The sequence below is a fragment of the Scyliorhinus torazame genome, chromosome 11 (assembly GCF_047496885.1).
Source record: "Scyliorhinus torazame isolate Kashiwa2021f chromosome 11, sScyTor2.1, whole genome shotgun sequence".
NCBI classification, from domain to species: domain Eukaryota; kingdom Metazoa; phylum Chordata; class Chondrichthyes; order Carcharhiniformes; family Scyliorhinidae; genus Scyliorhinus; species Scyliorhinus torazame.
This window is the reverse complement of record NC_092717.1, coordinates 174,966,900-174,975,688: the sequence shown is the minus strand read 5'-3', so window position 1 is coordinate 174,975,688 and position 8,789 is coordinate 174,966,900. Positions and strand designations below refer to the sequence as shown.

At 64.2% G+C, this 8,789-nt stretch overlaps 1 protein-coding gene across 4 annotated transcripts in view; it reads left to right on the top strand.

Moving 5' to 3' along the window:
* Positions 1-8,789, top strand: part of rad54b (RAD54 homolog B) — a 268,427-nt gene that overhangs the window by 107,532 nt on the left and 152,106 nt on the right. The gene's annotated exons all lie outside the window — the stretch shown is intronic.

Here is an 8,789-nt window from a genome sequence, read left to right as displayed (position 1 = left end):
CGATAGAGAAGCAGTGGCAGATATTTAAGGAGATATTTCGCAAAGATATTCCATTGAGGAAGAAACATACACAGAAAATAGAAGCAGGAGGAGGCCATTCGGTACTTTGAGACTGTTCCGCTATTCATTATAATCATGGCTGATCATCAAGTTATCAAGTTCACCCCCCCCCCCCCCCCCCCCCATGGCTAACTAGGTAACTAAGGATAGTATCGAACTAGTAGAGCAGAAGATTGGGACATTTTAGAAACTAGCAAAGAATGACAAAGAAAATAAAAAGAGATGGGGGGAATTGAAGTGTGAGAGAAAACTAGCAAGAAATATAAAGACATACAATCGTATGAAATAGGATGGATATAGATAGGTTGAGTGAGTGGTCAAAAATCTGGCAGATGAGAAACACACTGCCTCCCTCCCCCCCCCCCCCCCCCTACACACACACACACACACACTCCTCCCCACACACACACATTGCCCCCCATACTGCCCCACCCACTCACTCACACACACACTCTGCCCCCCCCACACACACACTCTGCCCCCCCCCCACACACACACACTCTGCCCCCCCCCCCCACACACACTCTGCCCCCCCACACACACACACTCTGCCCCCCCCCACACACACACTCTGCCCCCCCCACACACACACTCTGCCCCCCCACACACACACTCTGCCCCCCCCACACACACACTCTGCCCCCCCCACACACACACTCTGCCCCCCCCACACACACACTCTGCCCCCCCACACACTCTGCCCCCCCACACACACACGCTGCCCCCCCCCACACACACACGCTGCCCCCCCACACACACACGCTGCCCCCCCCACACACACACGCTGCCCCCCCACACACACACGCTGCCCCCCACACACACACGCTGCCCCCACACACACACACGCTGCCCCCCCACACACACACGCTGCCCCCCCACACACACACGCTGCCCCCCCACACACACACGCTGCCCCCCCACACACACACGCTGCCCCCCCACACACACACGCTGCCCCCCCACACACACACGCTGCCCCCCCACACACACACGCTGCCCCCCCACACACACACGCTGCCCCCCCACACACACACACACGCTGCCCCCCCACACACACACACGCTGCCCCCCACACACACACGCTGCCCCCCCACACACACACGCTGCCCCCCCACACACACACGCTGCCCCCCCCACACACACACACGCTGCCCCCCCACACACACACACGCTGCCCCCCCACACACACACGCTGCCCCCCCCACACACACACGCTGCCCCCCCACACACACGCGCTGCCCCCCCACACACACGCTGCCCCCCCCCCACACACGCACACACGCTGCCCCCACACACACACACACGCTGCCCCCACACACACACACACGCTGCCCCCACACACACACACACACGCTGCCCCCCCCCACACACACACACGCTGCCCCCCCACACACACACACACGCTGCCCCCCCACACACACACACACGCTGCCCCCCCCACACACACACACACGCTGCCCCCCCACACACACACACACACGCTGCCCCCCCACACACACGCTGCCCCCCACACACACACACACGCTGCCCCCCCCACACACACACACGCTGCCCCCCCACACACACACACACGCTGCCCCCCCACACACACGCTGCCCCCCCCACACACACACACACACACTCCTCCCCACACACACGCATTGCCCCCCATACTGCCCCACCCACTCACTCACACACACACACACACTGCCCCTACACACTGCCCCACACACAGACACACTATGCCCCCCCCACACACACACCTCTTTTCCCCCCCCCCCCACACACACTCGCCCCCCCCCGCACACACACGCACGCTGCCCCCGGCACACATATACACTTTCCCGCACACACATACACTTAGAATCCTAGAAGTTTACAGCATGGAAACAGGCCCTTCGGCCCAACCAGTCCATGCCGCCCAGTTTTTACCATTAAGCTAGTCCCAGTTGCCCGCACTTGGTCCATAACCCTCTATACCCATCTCACCCATGTAACTATCTAAATGCTTTTTAAAAGACACAATTGTACCTGCCTCTACTACTACCTCTGGCAGCCCATCCCAGACACTCACTACCCTCTGAGTGAAGAAATTGCCCCTCTGGGCCCTTCTGAATCTCTCCCCTCTCACCTTAAACCTATGCCCTCTAGTTTTAGACTCCCCTACCTTTGGGAAAAGATGTTGACTATCTACCTTATCTATGCCCCTCATTATTTTATAGACCTCTATAAGATCACCCCTAAGCCTCCTACGCTCCTTGGAAAAAAGTCCCAGTCTATCCAGCCTCTCCTTATAACTCAAACCATCAAGTCCCGGCAACACCCTAGTAAATCTTTTCTGCACTCTTTCCAGTTTAATAATATCCTTTCTATAATAGGGTGACCAGAACTGCACACAGCATTCCAAGTGTGGCCGTACCAATGTCTTGTACAACTTCAACAAGACGTCCCAACTCCTATATTCAATGTTCTGACCAATGAAACCAAGCATGCCGAATGCCTTCTTCACCACCCTGTCCACCTGCGACTCCACCTTCAAGGAGCTATGAACCTGTACTCCTAGATCTCTTTGTTCTATAACTCTCCCCAATGCCACACCATTAACTGAGTAGGTCCTGGCCTGATTCGATCTGCCAAAATTGCATCACCTCACATTTATCTAAATTAAACTCCATCTGCCATTCGTCGGCCCACTGGCCTGATTGATCAAGATCCCGTTGATTTTCTCCCCCCCCCCCCCCCCCCTCAACACACACTCTGCCTCCCCCTCACACACACACTCTGCCCCCCCACACACACACTCTGCCCCCCCCCACACACACACACTCTGCCCCCCCCACACACACACACTCTGCCCCCCCCACACACACACTCTGCCCCCCCCCCCCACACACACACTCTGCCCCCCCCACACACACACTCTGCCCCCCCACACACTCTGCCCCCCCACACACACACGCTGCCCCCCCACACACTCTGCCCCCCCACACACTCTGCCCCCCCACACACTCTGCCCCCCCACACACTCTGCCCCCCCACACACACACGCTGCCCCCCCACACACACACGCTGCCCCCCCCACACACACACGCTGCCCCCCCCACACACACACGCTGCCCCCCCACACACACACGCTGCCCCCCACACACACACGCTGCCCCCCACACACACACACGCTGCCCCCCCACACACACACGCTGCCCCCCCACACACACACGCTGCCCCCCCACACACACACGCTGCCCCCCCACACACACACGCTGCCCCCCCACACACACACGCTGCCCCCCCACACACACACGCTGCCCCCCCACACACACACGCTGCCCCCCCACACACACACGCTGCCCCCCCACACACACACGCTGCCCCCCCACACACACACGCTGCCCCCCCACACACACACGCTGCCCCCCCACACACACACCGCTGCCCCCCCACACACACACGCTGCCCCCCCACACACACACACGCTGCCCCCCCACACACACACACACGCTGCCCCCCCACACACACACACGCTGCCCCCCACACACACACGCTGCCCCCCCCACACACACGCTGCCCCCCCCCCACACACACGCACACACGCTGCCCCCACACACACACACACACGCTGCCCCCCCACACACACACACACGCTGCCCCCACACACACACACACACGCTGCCCCCCCACACACACACACACGCTGCCCCCCCCACACACACACACACGCTGCCCCCCCACACACACACACACGCTGCCCCCCCACACACACACACACGCTGCCCCCCCACACACACACACACACGCTGCCCCCCACACACACACACACACGCTGCCCCCCACACACACACACACACGCTGCCCCCCACACACACACAAAAGCTGCCCCCCCCCACACACACACACATACACTCTGCCCCCCCCCCCCCCACACACACACACACTCTGCCCCCACACATACACACTCTGCCCCCCCACACACACACACTCTGCCCCCCCACACACACACACACGCTGCCCCCCCCCACACACACACACACACGCTGCCCCCCACACACACACACACGCTGCCTCCCACACACACACACACGCTGCCCCCCCACACACACACACACGCTGCCCCCCCACACACACACACACGCTGCCTCCCACACACACACACACGCTGCCCCCCCCACACACACACACACGCTGCCCCCCCACACACACACACACACACACACGCTGCCCCCCACACACACACACACGCTGCCTCCCACACACACACACACGCTGCCCCCCCACACACACACACACACACACACACTCTGCCCCCACACATACACACTCTGCCCCCCCACACACACACACTCTGCCCCCCCCACACACACACTCTGCCCCCCCCACACACACGCTCTGCCCCCCCCACACACACGCTCTGCCCCCCCCACACACGCTCTGCCCCCCCCACACACACGCTCTGCCCCCCCCACACACACGCTCTGCCCCCCCCACACACACGCTCTGCCCCCCCACACACACGCTCTGCCCCCCCACACACACGCTCTGCCCCCCCACACACACGCTCTGCCCCCCCCACACACACGCTCTGCCCCCCCCACACACACGCTCTGCCCCCCCACACACACGCTCTGCCCCCCCCACACACACACTCTGCCCCCCCCCCACACACACACTCTGCCCCCCCCACACACACTCTGCCCCCCCCACACACACTCTGCCCCCCCCCACACACACACTCTGCCCCCCCACACACACGCTCTGCCCCCCCCACACACACGCTCTGCCCCCCCACACACACGCTCTGCCCCCCCCACACACGCACTCTGCCCCCCCCCCACACACACGCTCTGCCCCCCCCACACACACTCTGCCCCCCCACACACACTCTGCCCCCCCACACACACTCTGCCCCCCCACACACACTCTGCCCCCCCACACACACTCTGCCCCCCCACACACACTCTGCCCCCCCACACACACTCTGCCCCCCCACACACACTCTGCCCCCCCACACACACTCTGCCCCCCCCACACACACTCTGCCCCCCCACACACACTCTGCCCCCCCACACACACTCTGCCCCCCCACACACACTCTGCCCCCCCACACACACTCTGCCCCCCCACACACACTCTGCCCCCCCACACACACTCTGCCCCCCCACACACACTCTGCCCCCCCACACACACTCTGCCCCCCCACACACACTCTGCCCCCCCACACACACTCTGCCCCCCCACACACACTCTGCCCCCCCACACACACTCTGCCCCCCCACACACACTCTGCCCCCCCACACACACTCTGCCCCCCCACACACACTCTGCCCCCCCACACACACTCTGCCCCCCCACACACACTCTGCCCCCCCACACACACTCTGCCCCCCCACACACACTCTGCCCCCCCACACACACTCTGCCCCCCCACACACACTCTGCCCCCCCACACACACTCTGCCCCCCCACACACACTCTGCCCCCCCACACACACTCTGCCCCCCCACACACACTCTGCCCCCCCACACACACTCTGCCCCCCCACACACACTCTGCCCCCCCACACACACTCTGCCCCCCCACACACACTCTGCCCCCCCACACACACTCTGCCCCCCCACACACACTCTGCCCCCCCACACACACTCTGCCCCCCCACACACACTCTGCCCCCCCACACACACTCTGCCCCCCCACACACACTCTGCCCCCCCACACACACTCTGCCCCCCCACACACACTCTGCCCCCCCACACACACTCTGCCCCCCCACACACACTCTGCCCCCCCACACACACTCTGCCCCCCCACACACACTCTGCCCCCCCACACACACTCTGCCCCCCCACACACACTCTGCCCCCCCACACACACTCTGCCCCCCCACACACACTCTGCCCCCCCACACACACTCTGCCCCCCCACACACACTCTGCCCCCCCACACACACTCTGCCCCCCCACACACACTCTGCCCCCCCACACACACTCTGCCCCCCCACACACACTCTGCCCCCCCACACACACTCTGCCCCCCCACACACACTCTGCCCCCCCACACACACTCTGCCCCCCCACACACACTCTGCCCCCCCACACACACTCTGCCCCCCCACACACACTCTGCCCCCCCCACACACTCTGCCCCCCTACACACTCTGCCCCCTACACACTCTGCCCCCTACACACTCTGCCCCCTACACGCTCTGCCCCCTACACGCTCTGCCCCCCTACACGCTCTGCCCCCCTACACGCTCTGCCCCCCTACACGCTCTGCCCCCTACACGCTCTGCCCCCTACACGCTCTGCCCCCCTACACGCTCTGCCCCCCTACACGCTCTGCCCCCCTACACGCTCTGCCCCCCTACACGCTCTGCCCCCCTACACGCTCTGCCCCCCTACACGCTCTGCCCCCCTACACGCTCTGCCCCCCTACACGCTCTGCCCCCCTACACGCTCTGCCCCCCTACACGCTCTGCCCCCCTACACGCTCTGCCCCCCTACACGCTCTGCCCCCCTACACGCTCTGCCCCCCTACACGCTCTGCCCCCCTACACGCTCTGCCCCCCTACACGCTCTGCCCCCCTACACGCTCTGCCCCCCTACACGCTCTGCCCCCCTACACGCTCTGCCCCCCTACACGCTCTGCCCCCCCTACACGCTCTGCCCCCCCACACGCTCTGCCCCCCCACACGCTCTGCCCCCCCACACGCTCTGCCCCCCCACACGCTCTGCCCCCCCACACGCTCTGCCCCCCCACACGCTCTGCCCCCCCACACGCTCTGCCCCCCCACACGCTCTGCCCCCCCACACGCTCTGCCCCCCCACACGCTCTGCCCCCCCACACGCTCTGCCCCCCCACACGCTCTGCCCCCCCACACGCTCTGCCCCCCCACACGCTCTGCCCCCCCACACGCTCTGCCCCCCCACACGCTCTGCCCCCCCACACGCTCTGCCCCCCCACACGCTCTGCCCCCCCACACGCTCTGCCCCCCCACACGCTCTGCCCCCCCACACGCTCTGCCCCCCCCACACGCTCTGCCCCCCCCACACGCTCTGCCCCCCCCACACGCTCTGCCCCCCCCACACGCTCTGCCCCCCCCACACGCTCTGCCCCCCCCACACGCTCTGCCCCCCCCACACGCTCTGCCCCCCCCACACGCTCTGCCCCCCCCCACACGCTCTGCCCCCCCCACACGCTCTGCCCCCCCCACACACGCTCTGCCCCCCCCACACACGCTCTGCCCCCCCCACACACGCTCTGCCCCCCCCACACACGCTCTGCCCCCCCCACACACACACACGCTCTGCCCCCCCCACACACACACACGCTCTGCCCCCCCCGCACAGAGGGAGGAGCTATGAACCTGTACTCCTAGATCTCTTTGTTCTATAACTCTCCCCAATGACCTACCATTAACTGAGTAGGTCCTGGCCTGATTCGATCTGCCAAAATGCATCACCTCACATTTATCTAAATTAAACTCAATCTGCCATTCGTCGGCCCACTGGCCTAATTGATCAAGATCCCGTTGATTTTCTCCCCCCCCCCCCCCCCCCCCCACACACACTCTGCCTCCCCCTCACACACACTCTGCCCCCCCCCCACACACACACTCTGCCCCCCCCCACACACACACTCTGCCCCCCCCCCACACACACACTCTGCCCCCCCACACACATACTCTGCCCCCCCACACTCTCTGCCCCCCACACACACACTCTGCCCCCCCACACACCCTCTGATCCCCACACACACTCTGCCCCCCCCCACACACACTCTGCCCCCCCCAAGACACAGTCTGTCCCCCCCCACACACACTCTGCCCCCCCACACACACTCTGCCCCCCCACACACACTCTGCCCCCCCCACGCACTCTGCCCCCCCCCACGCACTCTGCCCCCCCCACGCACTCTGCCCCCCCCCACGCACTCTGCCCCCCCCCCACGCACTCTGCCCCCCCCCCCACGCACTCTGCCCCCCCCCCACGCACTCTGCCCCCCCCACACGCACTCTGCCCCCCCCACACGCACTCTGCCCCCCCCACACGCACTCTGCCCCCCCCACACGCACTCTGCCCCCCCCACACGCACTCTGCCCCCCCACACACACTCTGCCCCCACCCCCACACACACTCTGCCCCCCCCACACGCACTCTGCCCCCCCACACACACTCTTCCCCCCCCACACACACTCTGCCCCCCCACACTTAGTTAGAACCTTAGTTAGGCCACACTTGGAGTATAGTGTTCAATTCTGGTCGCCACACTACCAGAAGGATGTGGAGGCTTTAGAGAGGGTGCAGAAGAGATTTACCAGAATGTTGCCTGGTATGGAGGGCATAAGCTATGAGGAGCGATTGAATAAACTTGGTTTGTTCTCACTGGAACGAAGGAGGTTGAGGGGCGACCTGATAGAGGTATACAAAATTATGAGGGGCATAGACAGAGTGGATAGTCAGAGGCTTTTCCCCAGGGTAGAGGGGTCAATTACTTGGGGGCATAGGTTTAAGGTGAGAGGGGCAAAGTTTAGAGTAGATGTACGAGGCAAGTTTTTTACGCAGAGGGTAGTGGGTGCCTGGAACTCACTACCGGAGGAGGTAGTGGAGGCAGGGACGATAGGGACATTTAAGGGGCATCTTGACAAATATATGAATAGGATGGGAATAGAAGGATACGGACACAGGAAGTGTAGAAGATTGTAGTTTAGTCGGGCAGTATGGTCGGCACGGGCTTGGAGGGCCGAAGGGCCTGTTCCT